This window comes from Macaca fascicularis, chromosome 6 (assembly GCF_037993035.2).
Source record: "Macaca fascicularis isolate 582-1 chromosome 6, T2T-MFA8v1.1".
NCBI classification, from domain to species: Eukaryota; Metazoa; Chordata; class Mammalia; order Primates; family Cercopithecidae; genus Macaca; species Macaca fascicularis.
This window is the reverse complement of record NC_088380.1, coordinates 90,305,651-90,333,227: the sequence shown is the minus strand read 5'-3', so window position 1 is coordinate 90,333,227 and position 27,577 is coordinate 90,305,651. Positions and strand designations below refer to the sequence as shown.

Genomic DNA, 27,577 nt, shown 5'->3' with positions numbered 1-27,577 from the left:
TGCAGTCAGTAGGCTTGGATGAAGTTAAAAAATCAACAGGTATAGGGAGTAAATGCAGAAGACTGTATGCAAAACAAAGATGAGCACTTCTGGGTTGAAGATACAAAAAATAAAGCTCTGCTAGAGCATAAGTGTAGATTGTCTTTTGAAAGATGGGAAGTAAATATATACATTTGTGAGTGAGTGAGTGCTACCCGAGGTCAATAGCATAGGCTAGGATATTTGCTGATATATCTCAATCAAACCCTGTGAATGAAAGAGGCCAAAACAAAACAAAAAAACTCAAACAAAGAAACTAAAAAAAAAAAGACCAACTTTTTAATTGTTAGAATATTTATGTTAGAAATCTGTTATTTTTTTTCCTTTTCTTAAAAAAGAAATAACTTATTTTAGTTCATTGAAACTGCCCTTTTCTTCATTTATGAAATTTAGAAGTAATAATTCACTTGTAGAATTACTATAAAAAGACAATGCCTTAAGATTCCAACCTATAGAGTCAAATTATTTAATATTTTGGTTTATGTCATATTAGACTTTTTCTTTTGCAAAGAAACCTAATTTTGGAAAAGGCATTTCACTTCCCTGGCATTTTCAATAATCTTCAGATCATCTTGACATTAATTTTTTTACATCGTATCTCTACTGGAATGAAATTTCCCACCCTTTATTTACATTGAATTTGCTTAGTCTAGAGATGACATTATGGAGCATCTTTCATGCAAAATATGATAATGAGGCTTGATTCCCCATTGCTTCTGGAAGCCATCTTGTGATCTTGAGATGAGGTAGTCTCTGGACAAAGACTATATATACAAAAAGAATGTAAATAAAAACACAGTCCTTGTTTTCAAGGACGTATTTATCCAAACATATGATCATCTGATCATTCATTTTATATATATGCACACATATATATACAATAATTGACTTCAGGCCTCTTCTAAATATGTAGAAAACCGAAGAGTGTTTCTCCCACTGTAGCAATGAGAGAAAACTAGATAATATATAAAATTATTTTTTCTTGAATCCAAAGAGTTGAAGTCACAGAAAAAGCCAGCATGAAATTTAAAGAAAGATAGGGCACAAGTACTAACACCTATGTTAGTAGACAGGAGTAGACACGGCAAGACTAAAAACAGATAAAAACAAGTCTGCTCCAATTTTAACATATTGCTAACATCTGAGTGAAGTCTCACATGCAAGTATAGAACAGTGAGAGCAGCATACATGGCAAGCTCAACTTAAAAACCTCCCTGAATGGGCATGAGAAATACTGGGGGTGGCCAGGAGAGCATTTTTTAGTAGATAAGCCTTGGAGAAGGGAAGATACCACAGGAAAAACAAAACAAAACAAACAAAAAGTTCCACAGAGATATACCCAATCCAATCTCTCATAAATAACAGAAGTAAGTCACTAAGAGATGGGTTAGGACCATTTTAAATCTATCAAAGGAGGAAAATTAGAATAACTGAGAGAATCCTATACCTGAGTACCAGGGATGAAGGCCATACATAAAAATGAAGCTGAATCAGAAAAAGAGATAACCTTCCTTACCTTGCACTATGTCAGTGAGGGTAAGTAACAAGAAATAAGTAACCAGTGGGGAAAGGTAATGCACATGGAGAGACACTCTCCATGAGATGCAAAAGCACAGTGAAGGGATAAAGCTGCGAGTGGAGCTGGACCATAAAGGGAAACTCCTTGATAATTCAACTAAAACCCTAAATACAAAGTACTACTGGGGGAATTTAGAGCTGATGATTCACTAAAAGTATCTATGGCAAAACAATACCCAAATAATGCATAATTCCTGTCAATTTCAACTCAATTCCCAGACTAAAGTCAAAGTAGAAAAAAAGGCATGCCCATTTCATCACAAATACTTATTTCATTTGTCTCTGTTGTTCTATGTACTATGTGTGACATATAATGAAAAATTAAGTGATACACAAGAGAGAAAGAAGAAAAACCAAATATACACAGCCATCCCATTACTGGGTATATACCCAAAGGATTATAAATCATGCTACTATAAAGACACATGCACACGTATGTTTATTGCGGCACTATTCACAATAGCAAAGACTTGGAATCAACCCAAATGTCCATCAGTGACAGACTGGATTAAGAAAATGTGGCACATATACACCATGGAATACTATGCAGCCATCAAAAAGGATGAGTTTGTGTCCTTTGTAGGGACATGGATGCAGCTGGAAATCATCATTCTTAGCAAACTATCACAAGAACAGAAAACCAAACACCGCATGTTGTCACTCATAGGTGGGAACTGAACAATGAGATCACCTGGACTCGGGAAGGGGAACATCACACACCGGGGCCTATCATGGGGAGGGAGGCGGGGGGAGGGATTGCATTGGGAGTTATACCTGATGTAAATGACGTGTTGATGGGTGCTGATGAGTTGATGGGTGCAGCACAGCAACATGGCACAAGTATACATATGTAACAAACCTGCACGTTATGCACATGTACCCTAGAACTTAAAGTATAATAAAAAAAAAAAAAAAAGAGAAAAGAAACAAAGCATTCAACAGAAGACTCAGAGATGACCCAGATATTGAAACTATAAGTTAAGGAATTAAAAAATGCTCTCTGATTAATATTTTAAAGCCCCTAAAAGAAAAGACAACATGCCTGAAGAGACTGGAGGGTATTTCAGCCAAGAGGAAAAAAAGGAAAAACAACAATAAGAATGAGTGACATTCTAGACCTAAAGTAAAAACATAGTAAGAGAGATGAAGTGTGATGTTGATGGACTCATCATTAAACTCAACAGAAGCAAGAAAAGAATTGATAAAATTGTATATAGGTCAATCAGAATTATATAAATTAAAACAGAAAGAGAAGAGGAAGAAAAAAAAAAAAACAAAACAGAGTAGACCATCAGGAGATGCAGAATAATATGAAATGTGAGCATGTGCCTAAGTGGAATTACAGGAAGAAGAGAGAGAAACAAGAAGATAAAAGATATTTGAAAAGACCGTGGCCGAGGATTTCTAAAATAATGAAAGGGACATGAAATGCAAAATTCCAGCTAAGAGAACTTCACACATAATGAAAAGCAAACCAAGCCAAAACAAACAGAAAATAGTTTTTTAAAAGAGAAAATATACATGCAGACACATTATACTCAAACTGATAAGCTGGTAGTGACAGTTAATAGAAAACATTTAGGACAAAACAGAGATGAAGAGAAAAATTGTGAAGACAATCAAAGAAAAAAGACACACTAGTTATAAAGGAACAAAAATTAATTACAGCAGATCACTTGGCAAAAACTATGCAAGACAGACAACAGCTATCCAGTGTTCTCTGTTTTGTTGTTTTTGTTTTTCAGTAAGTTACACATATACTTATCATGGCCCAAGTTATGTAGACAGAATTTTGGCCCCCATGACCTTCATCTTCTGGTATTACACTCTGGAGTGTTACTCTACTTGGTAAATGGGACCTTGCAGATGTAACTAAGTTTTACTAATCAATTTAGTTAAAATAGGGAGATAATTCTAAATTCTTCAGGAGAGCATATAATCATATGATCTGTTACATGCGGAGCAGAGCTTTATTGTGGCTGAAGGAAGAGAAGATGAGGTAGACTCAAAGTATGAGGGCTCAATGAACCTTGCTGGTTTGAAAATGGAGGGGACTGCATGAAAAGCGGGAGAGTAGACTGATTTCTGCCAACATCCTAAATGTGTTTGACAACAAATATTATAGAGCCTTGTGAGCAATGCAGTTCTGCTGACACCTTGATTTCAGCCTTCTGAGACTGTAAGCAGAGAAGTCAGTTGAGAGACTCTGTGCCTAATATTTGGACTTATAAAATAATGAGATAATAAATAGGTGTTGTTGAACACCACACATTTGTGATAATTTGCTGTAGTGGCAATGGAAAACCAATACATCAGATATTTACTCAAGAGAAAGAAAAACATCACCATATAAAAACTTGTACAGAAATGTTTATATCAACTTGATTTGTAACTACCCAAAATGGAAATTATTTACATAGCCTTTGATATGTATAAACAAGATGAGTTTCTCTTATGTACTAATGACACTTAAAATTTGATATTTGTCTTCAGTAGAAATCTCTTTTAAATGAATACTATTTGATTCTGGCTTGTAAATGGTAGTTCTGTGAACTAAAGAAACAGCATTGCTCAAACACAAGATTCTCTGATATTAATTAATTTATCCTCTTTATATAACCTTTTACTCTCTTGTAGAAAAAAATTAAATTTGTTCAGATTTTATTTGTACTTCCTAAATTCATATAATTTGCTATCTACTAACTTCTATTCTGCTAGATGATTACCCATTGATTATTAGATGATTTCTTATATTATCTTCTCAGAGTTTGAGCTTACTGGTTCATGATTGCCAGTGCATTTCTCTACCACATACATTTTGTAAGTTAAAAGAACTAGATAACCGTTATAGCTTTTCAGATAGTTTTTCTAGTCAATGTTTTAAAAATATATAGTTTCTCAAAAATAACATCTTCTAAAATAATTTGATAAAGTCCAACATCCTATTATGATTTAAAAAAAAAAACTTCTGAAAAAATTAAGAGGTTGGATGCAGTGGCTTATGCCTATAATCTCAGTACTTAGAAAGACTGAGCAGGAGGATTGCTTCAGGTCAGCAGTTCAAGACCAGTCTGGGAAACACAGCAAGACCCTGTATCTAATATATATATACATTATATAAGCCAGTAGTTAGGACTACAGGTGCATGCCCCTATGCCTGGCTTTTATATATATATATATATATTTATAAAAATATATATATTTATATATTTATATTTATATTTTATATTTATATTTTAATAAATATATATATATTTTTATAAATAAATATATATATATATATATAAAAGCCAGGCATAGGGGCATGCACCTGTAGTCCTAACTACTCAGGAGGCTGAAGTGGGAGGATCACTTGAAGCCAGAGGCCAGGAGTTGAGGTAACAATGAACTATAATTGCACCACTATACTCCAGTCTGGATAACAGAATAAGACCGTGTCAAAAAAAAAAAAAAAAAAAAAAAAAAAAAAAAAAAAAAAAAAAAAAAAAGAAAGAAAAAGAAAGAAGGAAAGAAAATAAAAGAAAAGGAAAGAAAAGAAAAGAAAAGAAAGGAAAGACAGACAGGAAGGAAGGAATAGAAGGAAACTTCCCTGACATGATAAAAGACATTGCTATTGGCTGAATATTTGTCCCCCAAATTTTATATATTGAAATTCTAATTTCCAATGTGATGAGGATGTGGGATTTTGGTATATGATTGATTAGGTCATGACTAAAGAACCCTCATGAAAGACATCAGTGTCTTTACACTAAGAGACTCTGGAGGAGAGTTCCCTTGCTATGTGAGAACATAGGAAGAAGATGGCTATCTTTGAACCAGGAAGCAGCTTACCAGACACCAAATCTGTTAGCACTTTGATCTTGGACTTCCCAACCATCAGAAGTGTGAGAAATAAATTTCTGTTGTTTATTAGCCTTCCAGTCTATGGTAATTTGTTGTAAAAGCTTAAGCTGTTAGAGAATTTTCAAGTTTCAATACAGGCATCTTTTTATTTGCAAGCTGTTATATTTTTTCCTATAAAAGCTTAAACACAGACATTTATGAAAAATCTATAGCTAACATTATCCTCAATAGTGAAAGACTGAAAGCTTTCCCTTTGTGTCAGGAACAAGACCTGACCATGGCTATTCAACATTGTACTGTAGGTTCTAATCAGAACAACTAGTCAAGTAAAAGAAATAAAATGTATACAAACTAGGAAGAAATAAAATTGTTTATTTGCAGCTATGATCCTATATATAGAAAATCTTGAATATGCACACGTGTGCGAGTGTGCATACCCACACACAAGGTTCTGGAATAAATAATCAAATTTGGCAAAGTTAAAGATTACAAAAGCAACAAAGAAAATATCAGTTTTGTTTCTGTATAGCAGGGACAAGTAATCTAAAAATAAAATTACAAAAATAATTTCATTTATAATAACATTCCAAAGAATACTAATACCTAGAAATTAAATTAGCTAATATACTGAAAGCTGTTGGTGAAAGGATTTAAATAAGACAGACAAAAGGAAAGACGTCTGTGTTCATAGAATGGCAAAAGTAATGTTGAGATATTAATACTACCCAAAGTGATTTACAGTTTCAGTGCAAAATACAATCCTTATTACGATGCCAGCAGTCTTTTCAGTCTTTTTTTTTTTTTTTTTTTTTTTTTTTGCAGAAATGGAAATGCCAATTCTCAAGCCCATACACAATTTTAACTGGATTTTCAGATGCAAAAAAAGTTGAAACTTTACCTTACGCCATATATAAAAATTAACCCCAAATGGACTGAAAACATAATATAAGCGTGAATATCAACACTTTTAGAAGAAAGCGTGGGGTAAATCTTCATAACCTTGGATTTGGCAATGAATTCTTAGTTATGATACCAATAACATAAATATGGAAAAAATGGATTTCAACAAAATTAAAAGCTTTTATATACCAAAAATGTTACCAGAAAAGTAAAATGACAATCTAGAATGGAGGAAAAAATATTTGTGAATCACATCTCTGATAAAAGTCTATTATTCATACTATATAAAGAACACTTACAGTTCAACAAAAGACAAACCACCTAATTAAAAAGAAGGTAAAAGATTTCAATAGAAATTTTACCATAGAAACCATACAAATGACCATCAAACACTTAAAAAGATGCTGGTATCATTACTTATTAGGGAAATGCATAGCAAAACCACAATAAGGGATGACTTCATACACATTAGGTTGTAAACACACATACACACAGACACACACACATGCACACAAAGTGTTGGCAAGGATGTGGAAAAATTAAAGCTGTTGTATACTGCTGATGGGAATGTAAAATTATTCAGTTACTATGAAAAATGGTTTCCAATGGTTTCTCAAAAAGTTAAAAACAGAAATCTCACATGACCCTTCAATTCCACTCCTAGGTATATACCCAAAACAATTAAAAACAAATACTCAGAAAAGTACATGGTCACACATTTTATAGCAGCACTATTCAAAATGGCCAATAGGTGAAAACAACCCAAACTTTTCTCAACTAATGAATGGATAAACAAATTGTGGTATATACATACAATGGAATATTATTCAGTCATAAAATGGAATAAATTACTGATATATGGAATAACAAGAATGAACCTCCAAGACATTGTGCCATAACAAGAATGAACCTCCAAGACATTGTGCCAAGTGAAAGAAGCCAGACACAAAAGGTCACATATTGTGTGACCCTATTTATAGGAAATATCCAGAATAGGTAAATTCAAAGAGACACAATATGGATTGGTGATTTCCAGTAGCTTGAGAGAGGGCGGAATAGGGAGAAGATGCTTAATGGGTAAGAGTCTTTACTTTGGAGTGATGGAAATATTCTGGAATGAAATAGAAATGGTGATTGTACATCATTGTGAGTCTATTAAGTGACAAAATTGTTCACTTTAAAATGAATTGTTTTATGTTTTCTGAATTTCACCTTAGTAAATTTATTTAAAGATAACAGCTGCTAATTGCAGATGCTCAACTTCTCAGGATGCTTATCATCTAGCAAAACTGATTTGCATGCATGTAGGTTTTTAAATTATGCAATATTCATGTAGGTTAAGAAATGATATTTGAAGCAGTGGTTGAACACTACCTTCTTTTGTTACCCTGTGGATAGTCCACAAGGTTAGTTTCCCTTTTTTCTTCTTTGGGTATGAAGGGTGGCAAGAGAAGGCAGCAGGTAGTGAGTTTAATCAATTGCTTACTCCAGCTAGGAAGAAGAGCATGTCTGAGGTCTTGGTTCTGGTATCTGCAAAATGGATAATTACATAATCAATAGAGTTGATTATAATTGCATAATGTTTTAATTTTACACAGTTCTTATGATTGAAGCTTATTTTTTAAAATTGTTTTTTTCACTTGAATAATTAAAAATTATTTCTTTGAACTCTTTTTAGTAGCTTAGCCTACTACATTTTCCTCCTATTTGTTTCTTTGTAGTTGATCATCAATCAACTCTTTCTCACTGGTGACAATATAATCAAGATAAACTGTTCTTAGATTATTTCTCTATTTATATAAATATTACCATTGTCGTAACATACTGTGAGGACCTTAAATATTATGCCAGGCTGATGACTGGCCTTCAGCTCAACCAGTATTTGATTCATTAAAATATCTAACCAACATGTAATTCTGACACAAAGCCATGCTGGTATATTGACTGAACAAAATATCCACTTTCTCTATTTTAGAAGTGTCAGTTTCAATTCCTATCATATCACCGTTTCCTATTGATTCTTCCCTATTAACTCTAATACTCTGTTGGATTTCCTTTGATTGTTCAGCTTAGACGTCTGTGTATTTTCATCACATACAAAGTTGGAGACACCATGCATCCCTTTACCATGTTTATTTCTTTGAAATAATCTATGCAGAATAAGCCTTACTTTTTTTCATAAGGGTTATTCCATTAAACTCTGATTATGATTGAGTCATACTTGAGGTCTAAAGTTAATATTTAAGACTTTTGTTGATATACATATAAAAAGTCAAACTTGAAACCTTCTGCAGGAAGACATGGATAGAAAATAGAAAACACACTTTGTACCAAGGCAAAGGGGAGAAATGGAGCTTTGAGAATACTTTTTGATATTTGAAATTCCAGGGAAATAATTAGTTTCATTTCTGTGATTCAAAATACATGTTTTGAGCAGCTTATAGATTTCAGATGTATTTTGTTATACTTACTGATACTCATACTGGCCTTCTCTTCTCCCACCCACAACTCTGCCTCTCTCCTGACCTATTGCTTTTGGTGTTTCATTCTATCTCATTTTCTTTTGGAGAGTGTTAAGTGTGATCTTATTGCCACCTTGCATAGAGTGTATTGACAGAAGTGGTAAGATTTTCTTGATTGTGTAGTTATGCACATGTTTAACCTGTATGTATCAACCAAGTGCTTATTCTACAGAATGTGTATTGTTTGATATATGAAGAAAATGATAAGCTGATGTTTGCACAGGCTGTCTATTCCTTTTGCATTCATACTCTATGTTAAACCATTATTGACACTTTTAAATGTCAGAGTATTTTCTCTTTCCTTAATATGATTTCAATAGATATTGCGTTCAAGAAAAAGTCTTGTTAATATTCAAAGTGTTCTGAGTCTATTATATTTCTTTGTCCTGAACAGTTTTGCCTTATGTAATACAGTGACAATTGTGGTCCAATTTGTAGCCTACTGGCTTTTTATTTTTATTTTGGTCAAAACTTTCATAATTTTAATATATTTTATACATAAAAAGTTTTAGAAAATGTTTACTTTTTAAAAATTTTGATAAAACCCTTTATGTGAGGAAGAAAGTTGTTAATAAAATTTTAACTTATGGAACATGTGAAACTAGAGAGCATTCTAAAACTTTATATATGTGTATATATAAGTGTATGTATATGTAGGCACACACATATATGTCTATGTATATATATATTTAGTGGTGTAAAGTATGCTATACTCAATGTGTGTATACATATATATATAATAGTATAAAGTATGCTATACTCAATATAGATTTACACATACTCAATAGAGACTTATACAATGAATAAGACTAGCCAAGTAATTCAGACTTTTGATAAGGAGAAATTTCATTATTTCAAAATGCTTGATTGAATAAGCTATCCAATCATACACAGCACTGCCTCATTTTTCTATTATTAAAGTATTCATTTACTTATCACTTTTCACCCAACTTTCTTTAAGCATTCAACAGAAAATGATGAATTGCTCAATTTATCTTGTGAGGTACATACCAATTTTATCTATTTTAAAGAGAAACCAAAGCATTCTGGCATAGTCTCATGCCTATCAAAGACATTTTTGACAGGGTCTTGGATAGAGGGCACCAGGTCTTACTCTCACAAGGGTAACTAGGGTTTTAAAATGTATATGAAAAAAGCCTAGTGAATTCCTTATTTAAAAACAACAATAACAACAGAACAGTTGGCACTTGAGATTCTTTCCCCCTCACATTTCTGGCCTTTTTGTTTTGCTCAGTTCTGGTTGATTTATTATTCTTTAAATTGACTTATCCATAAGAAAGTGGGAAGCAAAGGAGATAAATAAATGCCACTTTCAAAAATAGTTTAATTTTTTTTTAATGAGTGAGAAGAAAATGTACCAGTTGCATGTTGTTTTAATTTAGTAAGATGAGTGTTTATTGTGTTAGGATATAGTGTCCAGAGTCAGAAATAGCTGAGTTTGGAATTCTGCTCCGAGCTGTGTTACCAGTTGTGTTAATTTTTCCAACTCACCTAGCTTTTTTAAAATTTGGGATTATAGTTTTTATGAACAACTCTAACTGGAATATTATATATGAAGTGTTTAATACTGTAGCATAATACACACTCAATAAACATTAAAACTATTATTATTATGTAATGGTGGAATATGTTAATATGTAGACTAGAAAGGAATATAACAAGCCTAGTAAGTCTGATCATTAATTAAATTTAATTTGGAATTTTCAGATAACCCCAAAACAACCACAGAAAATAATACAGACAGGAAAATAATTAGAGAATTTCCTGTGAAAAAGAATAATTTGATATGTACAATAGAGTCCATTACATTTGGACTCATTTTAAAGAGCAAAACTTTATTTCTTAATTCACACCACACAGCACACAACTTTGGCACAGAACAGACAATAAATGTTTGTTAAATGAATTCACCTGATGACGTTAAATATGTACTACAATATTTTATAAAAGTTTTGGGGGAAAATGACCTCCTTTTTTCCCTCTAGTTGTGTCCTATACCTAATTTTGGATGCAGCAAAGAAAAGAAGCAAGGATAGTTTAAGGAAAGGAAATTTAATCAGAAAGTTGAGGGGATGAGAAAAATTCTATGTAGAGGACAGCAGAATACAGGCTAAGTTGCTATAGAATTACCCACAGGTTCCCTGACAGCATAAACAAATCAGAGGAAGTTGAACCAAAGTATTTTCTGATTCAAAAGAGATGTGCTAAATTGACAGAAATATCAGAAATGACTAAACACATAAGCATTTTAAAAAAATACTTGAACAGTCTCAATGTTGGCATGATTAACATTTTATAAATTCAGATTCAACGTTATCATATGTCTGTTTTAACAAGCTGATATACATCTGGCCATCTGAATTAAGTATAAAATCAATGTAATTAAACATAAATGATTAGCCACAATGTACTAGGATTTATGTTGGCATCGATAAGGCAGGTGTGTGTGGGTGTATACCAACCTTAGGTTCTCTATTCTCAAGGAGTTAAAAATCTAGCAGAAAAAAAAATAATTGAAACAACCTGGAAAATGCTGTTTAATAAGTGTTGTACTGCCTGGTTTGAATATTTGCAAAGAGAGGACTTTAAAGGTCAATAGTGTCTTTAAATAATAGAAAGCTAATTGGACTTGATTCAGAGTCTCCTGAAGTAGACACTCATATTTTATTTTTAGAAAGGAAGGTGACTGAAAAAAATATAAAAGTTATAATATTGTGAGTTAAAGTTTCAGCCTTCATCTGTATAATGATCGGCCTTCTTTGCAACGTTCTTATGGCAGCACTCTGTGTTTCACTGGATAATATGTGAAGAAGGCAGAAGAGAAAAGTGCACATTTTCTTAATCCGGTCTGTCACTGATGGACATTTGGGTTGATTCCAAGTCTTTGCTATTGTGAATAGTGCCACAATAAACCTATGTGTGCATGTATCTTTATAGCAGCATGATTTATAATCCTTTGGGTATATACCCAGTAATGGGATGGCTGGGTCATATGGTACTTCTAGTTCTAGATCCTTGAGGAATCGCCATACTGTTTTCCATAATGGTTGAACTAGTTTACAATCCCACCAACAGTGTAAAAGTGTTCCTATTTCTCCATATCCTCTCCAGCACCTGTTGTTTCCTGACTTTTTAATGATCGCCATTGTAACTGGTGTGAGATGGTATCTCATTGTGGTTTTGATTTGCATTTCTCTGATGGCCAGTGATGATGAGCATTTTTTCATGTGTCTGTTGGCTGTATGAATGTCTTCTTTTGAGAAATGTCTGTTCATATCCTTTGCCCACTTTTTGATGGGGTTGTTTGTTTTTTTCTTGTAAATTTGTTTGCGTTCTTTGTAGGTTCTGGATATTAGCCCTTTGTCAGATGAGTAGATTGCAAAAATTTTCTCCCATTCTGTAGGTTGCCTGTTCACTCTGCTGGTAGTTTCTTTTGCTGTGCAGAAGCTCTTTAGTTTAATGAGATCCCATTTGTCAATTTTGGCTTTTGTTGCCGTTGCTTTTGGTGTTTTAGACATGAAGTCCTTGCCCATGCCTATGTCCTGAATGGTAATACCTAGGTTTTCTTCCAGGGTTTTTATGGTATTAGGTCTAACATTTAAGTCTCTAATCCATCTTGAATTAATTTTCGTATAAGGAGTAAGGAAATGATCCAGTTTCAGCTTTCTACTTATGGCTAGCCAATTTTCCCAGCACCATTTATTAAATAGGAAATCCTTTCCCCATTTCTTGTTTTTCTGAGGTTTGTCAGAGATCAGATGGCTGTAGATGTGTGGTATTATTTCTGAGGACTCTGTTCTGTTCCATTGGTCTATATCTCTGTTTTGGTACCAGTACCATGCTGTTTGGTTACTGTAGCCTTGTAGTATAGTTTGAAGTCAGGTAGCATGATGCCTCCAGCTTTGTTCTTTTGACTTAGGATTGTCTTGGCAATGAGGGCCTTTTTTGGTTCCATATGAACTTTAAAGCAGTTTTTTCCAATTCTGTGAAGAAACTCATTGGTAGCTTGATGGGGATGGCATTGAATCTATAAATTACCTTGGGCAGTATGGCCATTTTCATGCTATTGATTCTTCCTATCCATGAGCATGGTATGTTCTTCCATTTGTTTGTGTCCTCTTTTATTTCACTGAGCAGTGGTTTGTAGTTCTCCTTGAAGAGGTCCTTTACATCCCTTGTAAGTTGGATTCCTAGGTATTTCATTCTCTTTGAAGCAATTATGAATGGAAGTTCATTCATGATTTGGCTCTCTGTTTGTCTGTTACTGGTGTATAAGAATGCTTGTGATTTTTGCACATTTGTTTTGTATCCTGAGACTTTGCTGAAGTTTCTTATCAGCTTAAGGAGATTTTGGGCTGAGACAATGGGGTTTTCTAAATATACAATCATGTCATCTGCAAACAGGGACAATTTGACTTCTTCTTTTCCTAACTGAATACCCTTTATTTATTTCTCTTGCCTGATTGCCCTAGCCAGAACTTCCAACACTAAGTTGAATAGGAGTGGTGAGAGAGGGCATCCCTGTCTTGTGCCAGTTTTCAAAGGGAATTTTTCCAGTTTTATGGAATACTATGCAGCCATAAAAAATGATGATTTTGTGTCCTTTGTAGGGACATGGATGCAGCTGGAAGCCATCATTCTCAGCAAACTATCCCAAGAACAGAAATCCAAACACCGCATGTTCTCACTCATAGGTGGGAACTGAACAATGAGATCACTTGGACTCAGGAAGGGGAACATCACACACCGGGGCCTATCATGGGGATGGGGGAGGAGGGAGGGATTGCATTGGGAGTTATACCTGATGTAAATGATGAGTTGATGGGTGCTGATGAGTTGATGGGTGCAGCACACCAACATGGCATAAGTATACATATGTAACAAACCTTCGTGTTATACACATTACCCTAGAACTTAAAGTATAATAATAATAAAAAATAAAAATAAAATTAAATCACCTTAAAAAAAAAAAAAGAGAGAGAAAAGTGCCTCATTCAACATTCAAGATACGGAGAATCATTTTATGAAGAGCTGTCATCCTTCAAATGGAGAATGAAATGGACCTTGTCTTTTGAAGATGGAGATGTAGTAATTGTCTTAAAGTCCTTTTTAAATAATAATCTTAATAATACTCAATATCTCTTCAGATTGAATGAAAAGGGTAAAAAGATTGGGAAGATAATGGCACTCATGAGGAATTTTTGAAATTTTTCACCACAAGGGATATTAATTAGCTTCCTCAATTTTATCCTGAAGATGGGACATTATAAAAGAATTTCCAAAAATAAGTCACAGAACAAATAAACAAAAGCCCATGATTTTGGAGATCTCTTCGTGTAATTTTCTTCAATATATGTGATTAATTTAAAATATTATCAAATGTGACAATTTTTAGAAGTTTGTAATAGTTTCCAAATATAGGCCTTATATTGAAACAGTTATTGTGAGGTCCTGCTTTGGGATCAGAAAATAAGTTTATTTCTCAGTTTTTAAAATAAATTTTATTTTTTAGAACAGTTTAGGTTCACAGCAAAATTGATCAGAAGTTACAGAAATTTCCAGTTTACTCTCTGTCCTGGCCCATGCATGGTCTCCCTCATTATCCATTCCCACCAGAGAGATACATTTATTACAATTGATGAATCTACATTGACACATTATTCACATCCAAAGTCCATAGTTTACATTAGGGCTCAATCTTGGTGTTGCATATTCTAGGGGTTTAGACAAATATATGTCCTGTAACTACTGCTACAGTATCATATAGGGTAGTTTCACTGCTCTAAGAATCCTCTGTTCTCCACCTGTTCATTCCTTCCTTGCCCATTCCTTAACAACCACGGATCTTCTTACAGTCTTCATAGACTGGCCTTTTCAAGAATGTCGTATAGTTGGAATCATGCAGTGCATACCTTTTTCAGATTGGCTTCTTTTGCATAGTAATATTCATTTAAGATTCCTCTATATCTCCTCATGGCTTAATAGCTCATTTCTTTTTAACCCTGAGTAATATTCCATTGTCTAGATGTAGCACAGTTTATTTATCCATTCACCTACTGAAGGACATCCTGGTTGCTTCCAATTTTGGGCAATTATGAATGAAGCTGCTGTAAACACCTAAACACCCATGTGCAGATGTTTGTGTGCACGTAAGTTTTAAACTCCTTTGGGTAAATACCAATAAACGTGATTGCTGGATTGTAAGTTAAGAGTAGGTTTAGTTTTAGCCTGGCATGAGGGCTCAGGCCTGTAATCCCAGCACTTTGGGAGGCTGAGGCGGGTGGATCACTTGCAATCAGGAGTTGCAGACCAGCCTGGCCAACATGGCAAAACCCCATCTGTACTTAAAATACAAAAATTAGCCTAGCATAGTGGAGTGCACCTGTAATCCCAGCTACTCAGGAGGCTTGAGGCAGGAGTATCGCTTGAACACGGGAGGCAGAGGTTGCAGTGAGCCGAGTTCGTGCCACTTCACTTCAGCCTGGGCTACAGAATGAGACCCTACCAAAAAAAAAAAAAAAAAAAAAAAAAAAAAAAAAAAAAAAAAAAAAAAAAAAGGTTAGTTTCCTAGAAAACTGGCAAACTATGTTCAAAGGGCTAATTTTGAATTGCAACTAGAAATAAATAAGAGTTCCTATTGCTCCACATCCTTGTAAGCATTTGATGTTGTCAATGTTCTGGATTTTGGCCATTCTAGTAGGTATGTAGTAATTATTGGTATGTATATAATGGTATCTTGTTATTTTCACTTCATGGAGTTTTAGTCTTTTGTTCCTTTTATGTTTTCCCCCTAACTACATAAAGTGAAAAGTCATCTTTTCTCTTTCAACTGGGTAATGAACTATCTTCATAAATCATTGATTATTGGGCTATGGAAATAAAATATTTAAAAAAAAAAGATAAAATGAGAACAGCTCAAATACAGTTCTGTTGGGGGTTTATACTTTACTACCTGTAGGGCAAAAGCATAACTGATTCATGCACCCTTCCTCATGTTAGATCGGTGGACTCTGTTCTTACAGTTTGCAGTCTAGAGCACAGAACCAAAGAAGGCTTCTGCACTTTGCTGCTTTGTATGTCACTGTGACCCACTGGGGTTGACTCCTTGAAGGCTTCTATCAATAGGTGTTAGATCCTTGCGTGGTGTGGGTTCATTCTTAAGGAGGAACAGTGCATTTTCTTATTGGATAGCAGGACTGCATGAGGTGCCTTCATTTTCAGAAGTAGGTGGTAGTTATCATTTTAATTTTTTGTCTCCTTAATTTCCAATACCTGAGTGCTTATTTTTCCTATGAGTTGATGTTACTTCTGAAGAAAGGTTCGAGAAACCTTCATTGTAATGAATCATAGTAAATACATGAAATCCATACCATAGGTGCTTGGGTTCTTCTACTTTCCTTTCCATAGCATGTTACAATTTTTCCTTAGACATTTTGAATGTTTCCAGATATGTGGACTTTTGAGATTGCTTAGCCACAATTTGGATTGATAACATTTCTTTAAAACCTGCTTATTTTGGATCCATTTAGACACAACAGAGAGATTAAATCTGTCTATGACATTTGTGGGGCCAGAAAGATGAAACTAATCTAGATTTACTGGTACAAGTTCTGACCTTTAAAGAAGCCATTGCAGACAAACAAAAAGAGACATATGTTATTTTAGAATAATACAATCATATTTTCCTGATAAAATGTAAAACCAATTTTTGTAATTGAAATGTTAAAAGGTAACACTTTTGTTTTGAGACAGAGTCCTGCTCTTTCGCCCAGGCTGGAGTGCAGTGGTGCGATCTCGGTTCACTGCAAGCTCTGCCTCCTGGGTTCACGCCATTCTCCTGCCTCAGCCTCCCCAGTAGCTGGAACTACAGGCGCCTGCCACCACGCCCGGCTAATTCTGTTTTTGTATTTTTAGTAGAGACGGGGTTTCACTGTGTTAGCCACGATGGTCTCGATCTCCTGACTTCGTGATCCATCCACCTCAGCCTCCTGAGGTGCTGGGATTACAGGCATGAGCCACCGCGCCCAGCCAAAAAGTAACACTTTTATCCATCCCAAATAGTTCTTTAATATGTGTAAGTGAATAGCACTCCTTACAAAATTTGTGGCAAAGCAAGTAAAGTTTAAAATAAATACGTTTATATTTAAATGTACTACAACAGAGTCTTTTTGTTTTCCAAGTACTCTGAATATTTATACAAAATTTATTTTTGAACATTAAGTTCATTCACATTTATATATTTATTATTTCTTAATTTAGAAAACAATTGAAAACTTTTTATGACTACTTCGTTAAATAATTATTTTAAAAATGTCAAATATACCCATGCATAAATATAAAATATGAACAGAATAGCATGTGAACTACAATTGAAAGTACTATTTTTTACATTATCTCTGAAGTTTTCAACTTACAAAAACCTGTAACACAATACATAATTTCTTTTGCTCACCAACCACCATTTTTTGTTGACCACATATCTTTGTAACTGATTAGAGCTATTAAAATAACAATTTTTTGGAATTAACTACCATATTGGCATATTTTGGTGCTATCAATTACATAGTGTCATAGAAATGGCACTGAGCTCTAGACTCAGCTCTGTGTCTCATTGGTATCATGGTCTAGCATGAATCATTTGGTAATTTCTCTACGTAACATGGCTTATCAGGGAACATACAAACTTTTCAATCACACAGATGTGTATTCAGCATGGCTGTGTCATTTAATACCTGGGAAAACTTGAACATGATAAAACTCTCTCAGCCTCACATTCCTTAATTGTAATTAGAGTTGATAGTAATTACTTTAGAAAGTCATTGTATAAAATTCTTATTTTAGCATTTGACTCAGAAAATAAATGGAATAAAAACTTTTTTGTTGCTCACAATTTAGCTCATTTGAGAATTTAGTAATTTTTACTTGATGATTTTAAAGCTTCTTCCAGCTCTCATTTTCATAATCATACCACTTGCCAGTCAATAATACCTGGCAAATGTTGCCAAGTTTCTTAGGTAAAACAAAATGTCTGAATTAATGCTAATCATTCCTGAAAAAGAAAAACAAATTAAATTCAATGTTTATGCTCTACTGCAGTATTAGTGTTTTCAGCAATGTGTCACTCTTTCCATCTATCTGTCTGTCTATCTATCTATCTATCTATCTATCTATCTATCTATCTGTCTATCTATGTGATAGATACACATTTATCTATATGCACACACACAAAACGCCACCCAGGTATTAAATGGCAGAGTCATGCTGAATACACATCTGTGTGATTGAAAAGTTTGTATGTTCCCTGAGAAGCCATGTCACGTAGAGAAATTACCAAATGATTCATGCGAGACCATGATACCAATGAGACACAGAGCTGAGTCTAGAGCTCAATGTCATTTCTATGATACTATGTAATCGGTAGCACCAAAATATGCCAATATGGTAGTTAATTCCAAAAAATTTGTATCTACATACACAAACATGTAGATACACACACTTATATACAAATATACATATACATATGCATTTATAACACACATATAGCTGAAGCATCAGATGGGATTATAATTTCATAGTTAATCTTATATAAGAAATATATCAGGAATTATGTGTGAACAAAATATTCTATAACTGATTGTCTAAAATATCACGTGAAAATTTCTGCCATATATTTAAAACCAAAGTTGTAAAATTGACCTGACAAGGACCCTGCATGGTGAAGAATGCTCCATCAAGAAGGACACAGCCTGTACTTGCTAAAACTCCAGGGAGCCTCAAAGAAGAGTGCAAAAGTGGCAACTCCGGCTGACCGTCGACCTTGTAGCACGGTAAACAAGTGCTTTATTATTAATTGTGTTTGAAGCATGTTCACATCTATCCTTCATTTATTTTTGGTTTATTATTTAATTATAACTTTATAGGGAAATAATCAAATGTCTTTGTTACTTCCAATTAACAAATGAAGAAATTCAGTTTAAGGAAGATCAGTAACATGTTTAGGATCTTGGTGCACAGTAGAGGCAGAGTCCTGTCTATAGTCTTTTGCAAATTTACCAATTTAACTATCATTCATTGAGTTTAGGGACTCTAATCATGTACGTGTCTCTTCCTTTAAATGCTTTGTGTCAGCTGATCATACAGTAACATGATTTTGATGATAAAACAAAGAGATGCAAGGAGTGGTAAAGGAGAAGCAAAGATAGGTAACATTGCTTCAGCCTTCAGGAATCTTACAAAAAGTACTGAATTGCTTAATCTTCCACCTGCCTTGGCCTCCTAAAGTGCCAGGATTACAGGCATGATCCACCGTGCCTGGCCAAGCTTCTGTTTTTTTTATAATGTTCTTATAGATGATATTATAAGCCACCAAACCTATGGTACTCTGTTATAACAACCCAAACTGACTAAGACAGTATGTTAAAGGATTCATACAGTATATATATACACACACATACTATATACACACACACACATATATTTTTATATACATATATACACACACATTATATACATACTATATGTAGTATGTGTGTATATATATAAAATTAGATTGGCTTTTTTCAGTCATCAATATGATCTATCACTTATCCATGTCTTAACATGACTTGATGGTTTATTCTTTTTATTATTTAATAGTATCCAACTGTATAAATGTACTACAGTTTGTTTATCCATCCTGTGAAAGGCCATCTTAATTTACTTCAAATTTATTATGATTATGAATGAATATGTATATTGGTTTTTGTATGGACACAGACATTTAAATCATTTAGGTAAAGATGTAGAAACATAATTACTGAATCTTATGATAAAACTATGTTTAGCTTTGTAAGAAATTTCCAACTGTCTTCCAGATTGTCTGTACTATTTTGCATTCCCACCACAATAAATGAAGAATTCATGGTGTTCTGCAACCTCATCAGCAATTGTTATTGTTAGGATTTTGAAAATTACCTAGATAGGCCGGGCGCGGTGGCTCACGCCTGTAATCCCAGCACTTTGGGAGGCCGAGGCGGGCGGATCACAAGGTCAGGAGATCGAGACCACGGTGAAACCCCGTCTCTACTAAAAATACAAAAAATTAGCCGGGCGCGGTTGTGGGCGCTTGTAGTCCCAGCTACTCGGGAGACTGAGGCAGGAGAATGGCGTGAACCCGGGAGGCGGAGCTTGCAGTGAGCCGAGATCGCGCCACTGCGCTCCAGCCTGGGCGACAGAGCGAGACTCCGTCTCAAAAAAAAAAAAAAAAAAAAAAAAAAAAAATTACCTAGATATGTATTTTTTATATCCAATCATATGTCTTTTAACAGAAGGCTTTAACACTTGTACATTTTCTGATTATGTTTTTTTTTTTCTTTTTGCCATCCATTTGTGTGCTTTTAATTATCTGCATTTTTGTTTCTTTTTCTGTAACTTTGAAATATGTTGCATTGATTAAAGATTTTCTTCTCCCTTCTACTATATACAATCTATTCTTTAAGCATGTTAAATGAAATAAAAGGAGATCAGGCCAAGGGGTTCCCTGAGCAGACAAAACCAGTTAGGTCCCAAAAGCAAAACTTAATCATACTTTGTTTTTTCATATAAAGGAAACTTAGATTCTTCCTTGTAAATCTTTCTGATAATCATAAACAAAACTTGAATCATCTTCCACAAGTAATATAATCACTTCTAACCAATCCACTGCAACTGGGAAAACTTCACTGTAGTAACCAATCACTGAAAGTGTTAATCAACTTTCTCATATTCACTTTATAAACCATTCTGTAATGGTGAGCCTGTAACCTTCTTATGACTTTAGGTTTTTTGTTTTCTTTGTAAATGACAAATTATAAGCATACATATTTGTGGGATACAATGTGAAGTTTTGATATATGTTTATAATATACAATGATTAAGTTAGGCTAATTAACAAATCTATCGCCTCATATTCTTACCATTTTTGATGATGAAAATACGTGAAATCTACTCTGTTAGCAATTTTGAAATATACAATGCATTTTCATTTATTATAGTCCTTTTTGGTTTGAAGTTTCCTGGATAGCAATCTGTAGTTTTTTTAGTTGTACAACAATAAAGTTTCAACATTTTTTCTAATTTTATCAGATTTTATTTTTGACCGGTGATTATCTGAAATTTTAAGATGCATATCTGATAAAGTCTAATACTATTCAACATATCATTAGCCACTTCTCTGTTTCCCTGCTTTTGTTTCCTAGCTGTTAACACCCTACCTTGTTTTGTCCTTAAATTCCATAACAAAAATTGCTTTTACTATTTCGTAATAGTATTTCAGCATTTGTTTAGCTTTATGTATACATTCCTATTTTCTTTACTCACTGTTGCTTTTTACATTTTGTATTTTCGGTGATTACTTTTCTTCATTTTAGCAAGTATTTAGAAGTTTCTTTAGTAATGTATGTTTATTTTAATTTTTCTTTAGATTTCAGTATATCTGAAAAGTACTTAATTCAGCCTTATGCAAGATTTTGTTTTTGTTTGTTTGTTTGTTTGAAGATAGGGTCCTGCTCTGTCACTAGGCTGGAGTGCAGTGGCACCATCATTGCTCACTGCAACCTCAAACTTCTGGGCTCAAGCAATCCTCCCACCTTAGGCTTCTGAGTAGCTAGAACTACAGGCACAGGCTACTATTCCTGGCTAATTTGTTTTGCTTTGTTTTGTTTTGTAGAGACGGGGTCTTCCTGTGTGGCTCACACTGTTCTTGAACTGCTGGTCTCAAGTGATCGTCCTGCCTAGGCCTTCCAAAGTGCTGGGACGACAGGTGTGACACTGGGCCTCTGCTTCACTCTTGAAATATATTTTGCTGGTTATTTGACTTCTAGTTGGTAGCCATTTAGCTTCAGCACATTAAAGATATTATTCCATTCCATTCAGGCTGTCATTTTAAAAAAATTTTTGGTAAGCCAGAGTCTAATTTAAATTTATATATAGATAATCTTTCTTTCCTATGTCTGTTTTTATGTTCTCCTTACCTTCAGTTACTTGCAATTAGCTTAAAATGTGTACATGTAGACATCTTTTAATTATTCCTACTTGTAAATAGCCTTTCTAAATCTAAAGATTGGTGTTTTTCATTCTTTCTGGAAAATTATCTTCATTATCTTTTCAATATGACATATTTCTTCCTCTTTTTGTGATTTCCTTTTGGAACTTTACTTATCATATAGTTTATTTTTTCAATTTATTTTATATTTTTCCTAACCTTTGTTTCATATATTTTATATCCTAGTCTTTATTTTATGATTTAAAAAAGTATTCTAACCTACCTTTTAATTAAGGGATTTTCTCTTAACCTATGTCCATTCTGCTCTATACATGTTCTTTATAACTTTGGGTGTAAATAATTATTTTTTAAATTTTTTTAGTTGTGGCATTTGACTCTTTTTGGAATAGAATTTGTCCATTTCATCATAGTTGGTTCCTTACTCATTTTTGTTCCCCTTTTAAAAAATTGTTTAAACAGATTCAGGAGCATTATGTTATTAATCAACAATTTGAATAGGTAAAATCTTTATGTTTCTGTTTCTGATTGTTGTTTGATAGCTTTGTTATTAATCATTTAAATGAGTGGAAGAAGAAGGTATTAAATTCACAAACATACATCAACATTTTGCTATTTTCATTATTTTTATTTAATATTCTTTGACAGATATAGATAATGCTAAACTCACTAACTTACTATATCATATACCACTGTTATTACTTATGATTCATTTGTTTGTAAGTGATGAAAATGTTACTGTAATTAATTAAACAAATAAAAATTGCAAATATAAAACCTAACTTAAAATATCAGTACTCAATATCAGGAGTAGAAGTAGCCTCAAAAGTGATAGGATTTGGGACATTTAGATAGTCGTCACTGAGGCCAAACAGTTGAGGGTACTGTGATCTGTGATTGGCTAATTTTTGATCATATGCTCTTGTCTGAAAAGTGGAACATATTATCAAATAAACAAGGCTAGGGTAGCTTGGACTAAGCTATTGGATAATGTTTGTCAACAGAACAGGCACCCCTATTTGTATGCAATTCAACATTCAAATTTAGGAAATGTAGAGAACCCTAGTAAGATACTTCACAAGAAGATGGTCCCCAAGATGCATAATCATCAGATTCTCCTAAGTCGAAATGAAAGAAAGAATGTTAAAGGCAGCTAGAGAGAAAGGTCAGGTCACCTACAAAGGGAAGCCCATTAGACGAACAGCAGACCACTCAGCATATCAATAAATGATTCCTCACATAAACAGAAAATGTATTCCTTTGTGTATCTACCCAGTAATGAGATTGCTGGGTCAGATGGTATTTCTGTTTTTAGCTCTTTGAGGAATCACCACACTGTCTTCCATGATGGCTGAACTAATTTCCACTCTCACCAACAGTGTATCAGTGTTCCTTTTTCTCTGCAAACTTGCCAGCAATTTTTATGTTTTGACTTTTTAATAATAGCCATTCTGACTGGTGTGAGATGGTCCTCATAATGATTTTGATTTGCATTTCTCTAATGATCAGCGATGTCGAGCTTTTTGTACATGATTGTTGGCCACGTGTATGTCTTCTTTTGAAAGGTGTCTGTCCATATCTTTTGCCCACGTTTTAATGGGGTTGGATTTTGTTTTCTTGTAAATTTGTTTATGTTCCTTAGGTATGCTGGATATGAGACCATTATCAGAACCATAGTTTGCAAAAATTTTCTCTTATTCTGTAGATTCTGTTCACTCTGTTGATAGATTATTTTGTGGTGCAGAAGCTCTTTAGCTTAATTATATCCCATTTGTCAATTTTTGCTTGTATTGCAATTGCTTTTGGTGTCTTTGTCATGAAATCTTTGACCATTCCTATGTCCTGAGTGGTATTGCCTGGGTTGTCTTCCGGAGTTTTTATAGTTTTGGGTTTTATGTTAAAGTCTTTAATCTGTCTTGAGTTAATATTTGTATGTGGTGTGAGAAAGGGCTCCAGTTTCAATCTTCTGCATATGGCTAACCAGGTGTGTGGCCTTATTTCTGGGTTCTCTATTCTATTCCATTGGTCTATGTGTCTCTTTTTGTACACATAACATGCTGCTTTGGTTACTGTAACCCTGTAGTATAGTATGAATTTGGGTAGCATGATGCCTTTTTTTTTGTCCTGTTGCTTAGCATTGCCTTGGCTATTCAGGCTAATTTTTGGATCCCTGTGAATTTTAACATAGTTTTTTTCTAGTTCTGTGAAGAATGTCAGTATCAGTTTCATAGGATTAGCATTGAATTTATAAATTGCTTTGGGCAGTATTACCATTTTAACCATAGGTATTCTTCCTATGAATGAGTATGGAATGTTTTTCCATTTGTATGTCTCATTTCTGATTTCTTTGAGCAATGTTTTGTAGTTCTCTTTGTAGAGATCTTTCACCTCCCTGGTTAGCTGTATTCCTAGGTTTTTTATTCTTTTTGTGGCAATTATAAATGAGATTGTGTATATGTGCCACATTTTCTTAATCCAGTCTGTCACTGATGGACATTTGGGTTGATTCCAAGTCTTTGCTATTGTGAATAGTGCCGCAATGAACATACATGTGCATGTGTCTTTATAGCAGCATGAGTTATAATCCTTTGGGTATATCCCCAGTTGGGAGTTATACCTGATGTAAATGACGAGTAGTTGGGTGCTGACGAGTTGATGGGTGCAGCACAGCAACATGGCACAAGTATACATATGTAACAAACCTGCACGTTATGCACATGTACCCTAGAACTTAAAGTATAATAATAATAATAATAAAAAGAGAGAAAAAAAAATAAATGAGATTGTGGTCTTGATTTGGCTCTTGGCTTGATTGTTGTTGGTGTATGGGAATGTTAGTGATTTTTGCACATTGATTTTGTATCCTGAAACTTTGCTGAAGTTGTTTATCAGTTGAAAGAACTTTTGGGCTCAGACTAAGGGGTTTTCTATATATAGGATGATGCTATTTCCAGACAAGGGTAGTTTGACTTCCTCTCTTCCTTTTTTGGAAGCCCTTTACTTCTTTCTCTTGCCTGATTGCCCTGGCGGGAACTTCCAATACTATGTTGAATAGGAGTGGTGAGAGAGGGCATCCTGGTATTGTGCTGGTTTTCAAGGGGAATGCCTTCAGCTTTTGCCAATTTAGTATGATGTTGGCTGTGGGTCTCTCATAGATGGCTCTTATTATTTTGAGGTATGTTCTTTCAATACCTAGTTTTTTGAGAGTTTTTAACATGAAGGAGTATTGAAATTTATAGAAAGCCTTTTCTGCATCTATTGAGATAATCATATAGTTTTTTCTTCAGTTCTGTTTATGTGATGAATCACAGTTACTGACTTGCTGAGAGGTCTGTTGTTAGCCTGATGGGCTTACCTTTCTAGGTGACCTGACCTTTCTTTCTAGCTACCTTTAACATTCTTTCATTTCGACCTAGATGAATCTGATGATGATGTGTCTTAGGGATGATCTTGTGAAAATGCTGGCCTAACTAGGCTGGGGAATTTCTTATAGATGACACACTAAATTATGTTTTCCAAGTTGCTTTCTTTCTTCCCATCTCTTTAAGGGACACCAGTGATGTTATAGATTTGGGATAATATATTTCTCAGAGGTTTTGTTTGTTCCTTTTCTTTCTTTTCCCCTTTATTCTTGTCTGTCTGTCTTATTTCAGAAAGCCAGTCTTCAAGCTCTGAGATTCTTTCTTCCACTGGGTCTATTCTGCTATTAATACTTGTGATTATGAAATTCTTATAATGTGTTTTTCAGCTCTGTCAGGCTTACATTCTTTTCTATCCTGGCTATTTTGTCTGTGAGCTCCTGCATTGTTTTACCATGATTTTTAACTTCCTTGTATTGGGTTTCAAGGTACTCCTATAGCTCAGTGATCTTTACTCCTATTCATATTGTGAATACTATTGTTGTCATTTCAGCCCATCTCAGCCTGGTTCAAAACCGTTCCTGGAGTGGTTGGAGGAAAGAAGACACTCTAGCTTTGTGAGTTTTCAGGTTTCTTGCACTAATTCTTTCTCATCATTTGGGGTTATCTACTTTCAATATTTGAGGCTGCTGACCTTTGGATTTTTTTTTTTTTCTTTTATCCTATTTGATGACCTTGAAGCTTTGATTGTGGTATAAGGTGGACTCAACTGACTTAGCTTTATTTCTGGAAGATTTTAGGAGGCCAGTGCTCAGTTCCCAACTCCCGGACTGCATGCTCTATCTCCCGGGGACTTGTATTGGACCCTGAGTTTGTTCTCTGGCTCATTGAGGTTAGAAATCCTCTTTGCTGCTAGGACTGAGGTGCTCCCAGACCGCTAGTCACTCCATTCTGATGGGTGGCGTCAGCCAAAGCATTTGGAAGTGTGGGGACAATGGGATTTGTCTTCCTTTGCACATGCCAACAGCAGCAGTAGAAGAAACTGCAGCAGAGTGCTAGTCGGTGCCGGGGTGCCTGGCTCCCTGAAGGTGTTCACCATAGTGGTGGAGGCTACCCAGTAGTGGGTGTAGAGGCCCCCTGCTGGCCACTCTGTTTTAGCACTAAAGGTGCTGTTGGCTCCGAGGTGGGGTGCTGGTGGGCGTAGGTCTGGGTGCGTTCTCTGTGCCCTGCAAGACGGAGTGATCGTTCTGTGTGGGGAAAGGATCTGCTGTACTCTGAGCAGTGTTAGCCCAAGGACAGGTGGTGTTAGGGATGGGGCTGGCTGACTCTGTGACTGCCAAGCCTCTGCGGCGAGCCTCTGTCTGCCATGGTGTTTGGTGGTGTGAAGGGAGGCAGACTGCACTCCTGCACACTGGTGGGGCAAGGAAAGCAAAACCCACCCTTGCATACATGTGCCAGCAAAGTGATGTGGGGCGTTGCTGTGGTCCCGCGGGAAGCTGCAATATAGGGAGGGAATGTGCGGGCTGGTGTATGGATGCCGGGGCCACCTCGCTGAAACTCTCCTCCAGTCAGGCACCGTCCGTCAGTGCAGTTTGTGTAGTGCAGGCCCCCAGGGAACCTGAGACTGCCCTGCAAGCATGCAGAGGTATGCTGGGGCCATGGGAGAGGCCAGGAGACCAAGGGGAGCTCAAGCCGGGCCGGTCTCATCTGATGGGCAAGACTGCCCTGCAAAGTTGAGATAGGGTTAACAGTTCTCATAGGGCTAAAGTCTCTTATGGGAACAAGTTGAGCCTAAATGGATGGCCGTCCCTATCTTTGTTCCACTGCAGATGCTCCCAAACCAAACCCTGTGGGCTCTTCATCACCTGGCTTGCTGCTTCTACCATTTCTTTAAGCAGCTCCCCCGACAACTAGAGTGTCCATGGTGACTGAGAGATCTCCTTCTGCTGGGGTTCCAGAGGCCCATGGCGAGAGCGCATTGCTCCTTACCAGTTAAACACACTCATTCCCCCTGCCGTTGTGGACCAGGAGTGAGTCCTGGAGTATGCTAGCCCCATGCAGGGTTCCTAGCTTTCTGCCTTCAGCCCAGTTTCTGTGTCTTCCCTCCATCCACTCTAGGTGCCTTCCCTCTGAAGATCTATTAGGAGCGTGCCATTGGTCTTGGTCCTTCGTGGGGAGTTGTTCCACCTGGCTGCGTCTAGTCTGTCATGTTTTGATTGAAACCACTAGTTCTTTATGATATGGCTGATATGGGAGTTACAAAAATTTTTCGATCTCCATCAAAGTTGAAACTTAGA

General features: G+C 35.2%; 1 long non-coding RNA gene across 1 annotated transcript in view; it reads left to right on the top strand.

Annotated features, from left to right (window-relative positions):
- Nucleotides 1–15,532, top strand: part of LOC141407022 (uncharacterized) — a 216,607-nt gene extending 201,075 nt beyond the window's left edge. The window contains exon 3 of the long non-coding RNA XR_012413831.1: nucleotides 13,514–15,532. This is a non-coding gene — a long non-coding RNA (uncharacterized lncRNA). The remainder of the gene's footprint in view (nucleotides 1–13,513) is intronic.
- Nucleotides 15,533–27,577: the final 12,045 nt, after the last annotated feature.